An 8,553-nucleotide genomic window follows, 5' to 3' on the forward strand; every position below is an offset into this window, starting at 1 on the left:
TTTAGACGGGGGAACCTCAGACTCATCAGCCACTGACTTAGAATGCTTCCAACAAGGGGGCCCAGGCTTCACAGGTTTCTGGCTGAGAGCAATGGGTCAGAAGATGCCAGCGCTAGAAGAGGGAAAATCCAACAAGCTTAGCAACATCTGGTGCTTGGCACGCGCCCGGCACTGGTCCAGGGGTGGGGGATGCGCGGTGATGGGCTGAGCAAAGTGCCTGCTCTCCAGGGGTTCATGTTGGGTGGCGCCGTCCAAAATACACAAATGGACCAATCTTCTCACACAGTGGATGGTGGTGCGATAGAGGTGATGGGCGGGGCTGGTTAGAGCAAACAGTCAAGGAAAGCCTCTGTGAGGCAGCAAATTCAACAAGGTCAAGGTTGGGTCTGGGGGCAGGTGAGCAGCTCAGAGACCACCTCTAGGTGTGGAATGAGGCAGAAACCAGGACAGTCTCCCATATATTTCCTGATATATAAATATACTTACTTACTAAATCTTAAATGCATTTTAAAACCACCTGGACTTCCCTGGTGGTCCAGTGGTTGAGACTTCGCCTTCCAGTACAGGGGGTGTGGGTTCAATCCCTGGTCGGGGAGCTAAGATCCCATATGCCTCATGGCCAAAAAACCAAAAAACATGAAACAGAAGCAATATTGTAACAAATTCAATAAAGACTTTAAAAATGGTCCACATAAAAAAAAAAAAAAAAAACTTGAAAAAAAAATAAATAAAACCACCTTAACTGAGGAAATGATAAAATGGGCCTCTCCTAGGAAACCCAGGACAGACGGTCACCGGGCTCTCGGGAAAGGAAGGGAGGGTGAGCGGACGGTCGGGCGGCCCCAGCAGGCTGGGTGGCGGCAGCAACGCGAAGGGCCCGCGGCAGTAGGAGGGCCCGGGAGACCAGCCCAGCAGCAAGGAAAGCTGCCCCGGCAGCCGGCAGCTGCGGCCCAGAGCGGCTTCTGCCAGAAGGATCCCAGCCCCGGCCTGCTTGGCCTGCAGGCCGCGCTGTCCACCTATTCCCAAGTGGACTCACAGACTCCCGCTGGCCATCCAGAAAAATAACAGGATGGACCCCGTGGCCTATCAGCACCTGGTCCTGGGGTTGACGGCCTTTCTCATCTCAGCATGAACTAGGTGAGGCCTTCGTAGGTTGACTCTCCTACAGCAGGGCTGGCAGACACACCCCTTTCCCTGCCTTCACAGACACGGCTGACTGATCACTGCTTTCCAGGAGTCACCACCAATCACCGTATGTGGACACCAGGATGGAATTAACGCTGACCCACCTCGAGGGAAGGCATTTGGATGGGGCTGGTTTAGAGCGGGAGGTGCAGGCTAGGCCTGGGCTGAGACTCCGGGGAGAGAGGCCCTTGGAGGAATCACCCAGGGCCGCTCACGCAGGCCCATCGTTCTCTGACCGCTCGTGGACCCGGCTCTGCAGGGACGTCAGCTCTGTCCCTGGCTCCCCACCGCCCTGACCCTCGGGCTGCTTCCTTTTAGGGCTCCACATGGCCCTGGCAACCCGGCAGCTGCCTGACAGCGGGTCCCCTCACTTGCTCCCCTCACCTCCCGCCTGCTCCATCTCCTTGGACCCCAGAGCGAGCCACTGAGAACACGGCCACTGGGCCAGATGCCGAGTGGGACGCCAGGGGGAGCCCCCTATCCCAGGGCAAAGCCTGGCCTGGAGAGGCCACAGCCAGCACTGCTGGCCTTGGGAGAGACCCTTCCCAAGGCCAGTGGCCTGGAATTGCAGGCTGCTTCTTATCTGCTCCCCTCCCCTTCCCAGGAAGGCCTCCGGGCCCAGTATCAGCCCCAGGCCCCAGCCTGGAGTCAGAATTGGTCCTGCCAGGAAAATTCCATTCCGGAGGAGGCCAAAGAATGAGGGATGGGAACTCTCTCCTCACCCCCTCCTCCCCTCCCCCCTGCAGGTCTGGTGGCTTCTTTCCCTAGAGAACCAGGCGCCCTCACCCCACTAGCCAGCCCCTAGCACCTCAGTGCTTCCTGCTCCCATGACCCTAAAACCTCAGGGCAAACTCTGGAAAAACTGTGGGAACTGGCCACAGGCAAGGAGAGCACCAGGGGAGCTGGCTCATGTTCCCACATTCCCAAAGCCCCTGGACAGACCTGCTGCCCTCCCAGGAACACCCAGTCCTTCCTCCTCCCGAGACAGCTGGGTAGGAAGCAGCCTCCCTCCCCCACAGGGAGTCACAGAGTCCCGAATGTCAGACCTGGAGGCAAACAGGTTATGAGTCAGGCTGGGATGGGGGACGTGGGACCCTTCACTGCAGTGCTTGCACCTGGACAAACGTCTGCTCTCTTCGAGCAACAGAATACAAAGAAACTATAAGGAACTAAACTAACTGGGTGCCTGCACAGTTGGGGCAAATCATGAACAATAAGATACAAAAAGGCCAAAACCCACCTGCCATGATCCCTGCACACAGCACCACCAGGGGGGTGGGCAGACCCCCTAAGCCACGCCTCCGGCAGATCCACCCATCCATCCATACTCTCCCCCCAGTTAAGGGGCCAGCTTCCCCTACTCCCCCCTACCCCCGCCGAGGGAAGCTGTCACTTGTTTTCAGCTCATGCTGCTGCAGCATGAGCCCCAATAAAGCCTTGCCTGAATTTGCTGTCTGGCCTCTTAACAATTTCTATTGATTAAAGAATCCAAGAACCCAGGTCGGCGGTAACAACCTAGCTGCTTCCTTTTACGGATAAGGGGACTGTTTAGGAACCATAATTCAAAAAGACACATGCAGGGCTTCCCTGGTGGCGCAGTGGTGAAGAATCCGCCTCCCAATACAGGGGACACAGGTTAGAGCCCTGGTCCAGGAAGATCCCACATGCCGCGGAGCAACTAAGCCCGTGCACCACAACTACTGAGCCTGCGCTCTAGAGCCCGCGAGCCACAACTACTGAGCCCATGTGCTACAACTGCTGAGCCCGTGAGCCACAACTACTAAAGCCTGCACGCCTAGAGCCCCTGCTCCACAAGAGAAGCCACCGCAATGAGAAGTCTGCGCACCGCAACAAAGAGTAGCCCCTGCTCGCCACAACTAGAGAAAGCCCGTGCGCAGCAATGAAGACCCAACGCAGCCAAAAATAAATTAAATAAATAAATTTTTTAAAATCCCACAGTACTAAAAAAAAAAACCAAAAGAACCCCCCACACACAGAAAAAGACACATGCGCCCCAATGCTCACTGCAGCACTATTTACAATAGCCAGGTCATGGAAACAACATAAATGTTCATCGACAGATGAATGGATAAAGAAGATGTGGTCCATATATACAATGGAGTATTACTCAGCCATAAAAAAGAACGAAATTGGGTCATTTATAGAGATGTAGATGGATCAAGAGACTGTCATACAGAGTGAAGTAAGTCAGAAAGGGAAAAATACGGTATATTAACGCATATATGTGGAATCTAGAAAAATGGTACAGATGAACCTATTTGTAGAGCAGGAATAGAGACGCAGATGTAGAGAATGGACACAGCGGGGGAAGGGGAGGGTGGGACGAATTGGGAGATTAGGTTTGACATGAATACACTACCGTGTGTAAGACAGTGGGCACCTGCTGTATAGCACCGGTAGCTCAGCTCGGCGCTCTGTGGTGACCTAGGTGGGTGGGATGGGCGGCGGGGAGGTGGGAGGGAGGTCCAAGAGGGAGGGGATATATGTATACCTACAGTTGATTCACTTCACTGTACAGCAGAAACTAACATACCACTGTAAAGCAATTATACTCCAATAAAAAAATTAATTTTAAAAAAGTTACAAAAAGGACAACAGGATAATCGCAAAGTAAGCAAAAGGAAGGAAGGAAATAATAAAGACAAGAGCAGAAATAATGAAACAGAAAATACATATACGATAAAAAGGCTTAAAAAAGCCAAAATTCAGTTCTAGGTCATGACTAATAAAATTGACAAACCTCTGGTAAGACGATCATGAGAGAGTCGGCCCAGAGAAAAGACTTGAGGGTGAAGAAGTGGGACTGTTGTCCCACAGAGATTTTCTTATGAATAGAGACAATACTACAAATAAACTATAAACTCTGACAGTAAGTTTGAAAACCTTCACAGAATGAACATTATTCTAGAAAATATCTCACCAAAACTCGTTCAGGAACAAGTAGAACATCGGAGATGGATAACCCTTAAAGAAATTTGAATACGTAGTTTAAAATCTATTTACCATCCTCCCTAAAAAGCAGCACCAGGCCAGATGATTTTTTTAAATAAATTTATTTATTTATTTACTTTTGGCTGTGTTGGGTCTTCGTTGCTGTGCGCGGGCTTTCTCTAGTTGTGGCGAGTGGGGGGCTTCTCTTCGTTGCAGTGCGCAGGCATCCCATTGCGGTGGCTTCTCTTGTTGCGGAGCACCAGCTCTAGGTGCGCGGGCTTCCGTAGTTGTGGCACGTGGGCTCAGTAGTTGTGGCTCGTGGGCTCTAGAGCTCTGGCTCAGTAGTCGTGGTGCACAGGTTTAGTTGCTCCGCAGCATGTGGGATCTTCCCGGACCAGGGCTCGAACCCGTATCCCCTGCATTGGCAGGTGGATTCTTAACCACTGCGCCATCAGGGAAGCCCCAGGACAGATGATTTTATAAAATTCTACTATACATTCAAGGAACAGACAGTTCTGATGTCTTGTTAACTCTTTCAGAGAAGAGAAAAAGAAGAGAAAATTCCCAAATGCCTTTTTATGAGTCTAGTGTAACCTTAAAAACAGAAACTAAACCAGACAAAGACAATATGAGAAAGGAAAACTCTAGGCCACTCTTGCTTGTGAGCATAAATGCCAAATTCTGAACAAAATATTAACAAACTGAATCTAGCATTGAATTACAAAACTACCATACACAATGACCAAATTAAGGTTTGTCCCAGGAATTAAAAGATGGTTAAATGTTTTAAAAATCCATCAATATCATTCACCACATTAAAGACTAAAGGATAAAAACAATATGATCCTCTCAAAAGATGTAGAAAAAGCAATCGCTAAAAATCAACACTTATTCTTGATTTTTTTAAAAAAACAGCAACCTTGGAAGAAAACTTCATAGCCAAATAAATAGTATCTATCAAAAATCTACAACAACGATCCTACTCAGTGGTGCAACGTTAGAATTCCTTTCAAACTGGGAAACAGGCAAGGACGCCTTCTACCACCACTTCTAGTTACCAATTGAAGGAAGACGAGAAAAAAAAATGAAAGTAGTGAGGATCGGAGAAATAAAGTATCAGTATTTCCTGACAGTCTGATTATCTATGTAAAAACCCTACAGCATCAAGAGGGGGAGATTTAGAATTAATTCAGAGGAAAAGCCTGCAGCTGGTGAGGGGCCCTTCCTCCTCTGGCCCACTGGCCTGCTCTAGCCACCCTCTGTCCCTGTCCCCACCCTCCTCCTGGAGCCTCCTCAGGACGACAGACCCAGATCCAAATGCACTGCTGAGGCTGGACCGGCCACCTGCACTTGCGCCTGCAGCTGGGAGTCTATGTCTTGCTGGGAGGGGCTTGTCCGCTGCTGGTGACCGTGGATCGTGGGAGTTCCGGCCTCAGGGCCAGGCCCTTTCGGTGAGACGGTGTGGGCAGCAAAGCCTCAGAATGCGGCTGCGTCAGGAGTTCGGCTGGATTCTTGCTACAGCAGTGGGGTTGGGCACTGACCCTGCGGAGGGACCCCTGCCATCGAGGGCTCCCCTCTCTCTCTGTGGCATCACCTGGCAATTCTGTGCTCACCTCCTGGACCCCTTGCATGACAGTAGGGCCCTTCAGACCACAAGAGCGAGTGACCTGGCCGCGCTGGCTGGCAGTCCGATTGGAAGCAGAAAGTACTAGAATGCAGGGCCCCGGGGCCTGGGCACCAGCCGGCCTCAGCCGCACTGTCTTCCTGATGGGTGATTAACAAGCTTTTCACCCCTGTCGGGTCCAGTCAGCTCTTGTCACTTCGCTGAGCAGCTAACCCTGCAGGGAAGCCAGGCACACTGGGTCGTCAGGGAGTGGGCATGTGAGGCTGAGGGCAGCAGGCCCTCACCGGCCCCAGAGCAGACAGAACAGGGCAAGGCCAGGGTCAGGGAGGGCTCTGTGTGGTTCAGGAGTGGTGAGGTTGTAGAGGAAGACAAAGGACTCAGGCAGGAAGAACAGCAGCAAGGCTGCCCCTTCCCAGACCCTCAAAGAGGGTGCTTCATGTAGCCGGGGAAGCCGGGAGGCTGTATCAGCTATCGAAGCTGTCTAACAAGTTACTCCAAAACTCAGTGGCTAAAACAACAATACGGTTCACTCTCTCTCACTTGGGTCAGGAATTCAGGACCCACCTGGCAGGGCGTTTCCGGCTCAGGGGCCCCTCATGAGGTCGCAGCCTTTGTCGGCCAGGCCCATAGTCGTCGGCGGGCTCGCTGGGGCTGCGGGACCCACTTCCACATGGCTCACTCACTGGCGGATCCTCGGGGGTGGCTCCGTGGGGGCCTCTCTATTGGGCGGCTTGAGTGTCCACACAGCATGACAACTGGCTTTTCCCAGGATGAGTGATTGGAGAGATCAAGGTGGATGCCTCAGTGGCTTCTAGACCCACTGCAGAAGTCACCCACCTGCAGTCCATCCACATCCCTGAGGGTCACCGGGCCGTCTTGGAGGCTGGCTACCAGGCCTGAGGCGCCAGCAGGTGGAGGGGCTGCAACGTTTCCCAGGGAGCTCCTTCTGCACCCCTGGCCACTGGAGGATGAGGTGCAGGCCTTTCCAGGGAGCTGAGCTCTAGCCCTGTGATTATGCGATTATATTTCCCCACACCTCTCTCCTCCAGGCCTCCTAGTCTGTGTCACGCTGCCTCCCCGCTGCCCCGCCGAGACGTGATCCCGTTCCTTTCTCCTGCCCCCAATCCCATTCCCAAGCCCAGTCCCCTCACCTCGGCAGCTGAGGCCCTACAAGGCTCACAGGCTGAACGGCCTGCATTCTCCCTCCCTGACTGGGGGGAGGGGAGGTCCTGACCTGAGGCCCAAGAGCCTGCATCCCTGGGCAGCACGGACACAGAGCGGGAGGGCACAGCTGATGTTTCTGTCCCCAGGGGGGCAGAGCAGCATGAGGCCCCGACCAGAAGTTAAGGGTCTGTCGCAAGGTGGCCTGGACCTGGAGGGTGGTTTGGGGAGCTGGAGGGGGAGCCCAGGCCATTCCTCTCTCGTGGCGCTCTGTGTGGAGTGGGTGGGAAAAGCTGTGAAAGGGCGATGGCAGGCTGGGTAGGGGGGCAATTTGCCCTGGTCAGGTGCCCTTCCGGCCTCACACACACAGACCACAACCTTGCAAATGCAGAGTGCACTTACGAAGGGTTAGGGGCCCCAGTCTCAGCAGAGCTCAAGGCCCTCCTCAGCTCCCAGAGCTCTCCCAGCCCGGGGGCAGGGGGTGCGGGGCCGAGCACACCTGAGCTCACTCCTGCACAGCACAACCCGCACCCGGACAGAGGGAGGGGCTCTCAGCTGAGACAGGAGGGGAGAGTCCAAGCCCAGCCAGCACCAAGGCTCAGCCTCGGCAAGGCGGACATACGGGAGGACCGAGGTGAGCGCAGGGGACACCATCGGTGGCCCTGGAGAGCCAGCTCGGCAGGAAGCCCAGCCTGGGGAGGATGTGGGTGGTGGCGGATTCCCAGGAGGAGCTCCAGGCACCAGGAAAGCGGGGACACAGAGAGGAGGAGCGCCTGTCAGGTAAAGATGCGCCTGCCTAAAATCAGGGAGAAGGGGGATGATTACTGAGCACGTCTGGGTGGACTGATGGGGTCAGAGATAGAGGTGACCCCAATCTGCAGAAAGTCCAGCCGAGTTCTTCTGGGCTTTGGCGTCCACTCTGCCATGGCGCGGGGTTGGGGGTGGGGGGTGGGGCTCTGTGGCCTGACACTTCAGATCTAGTTTGTAAATAAACTTAGCCAGCACCCTTCTTTGGGAAAGGGAAGGGCCTGGTGGGAGGGGGACTGACCCGGGATTAATAAACAGCATGAAAGGGTTTACTGAATGGGAGTCCACACGTGAACAAGCTGGGGTTGGTGGCTGTCTGACAACTACCCGCTTCCGAGGCACCGGGGCTCCGGAGACCGCTGGCTTGTCCTTCCCGCTTCTGCTCAAGCAAGGTTTCTGGGTTGTTCCACCAGGGCACGGGTTATGAATGTGTGAGAAGGTTGGATAAGGGTAATGGGGAGTGGTGGAGCCTGTGGCTAAATGGAGAGGGCCTAAGGCATGTACTTTAGATTTTTTTTTAAATGCCGCACTGGCCAAACATCACAGCTGCCCGCTCAGGCCATCAGTTTAAAACTCAGCGCCAGAGATGAGACGAAAACACCCGAAGTTATAAGCTGCACTTGCTCTGTATGCACACGAGCATGTACACGCACGCGTGCACGCGCGCACACACACACCCTCACACCCCTGAATCAGTGCTCTGGGCACTTTAAAGAGTTGAAACAGTTGCTCCCTGCCCATGCCATGGACCTGATACGAGCGGGTTCCCATGAGCTGTGCAGTGGCCTGAAGTCCCTTCCCTTGCTCTGTTCCCTCCAGCCCAC

This window comes from Tursiops truncatus, chromosome 11 (genome assembly GCF_011762595.2).
Source record: "Tursiops truncatus isolate mTurTru1 chromosome 11, mTurTru1.mat.Y, whole genome shotgun sequence".
Classification (NCBI taxonomy): Eukaryota; Metazoa; Chordata; class Mammalia; order Artiodactyla; family Delphinidae; genus Tursiops; species Tursiops truncatus.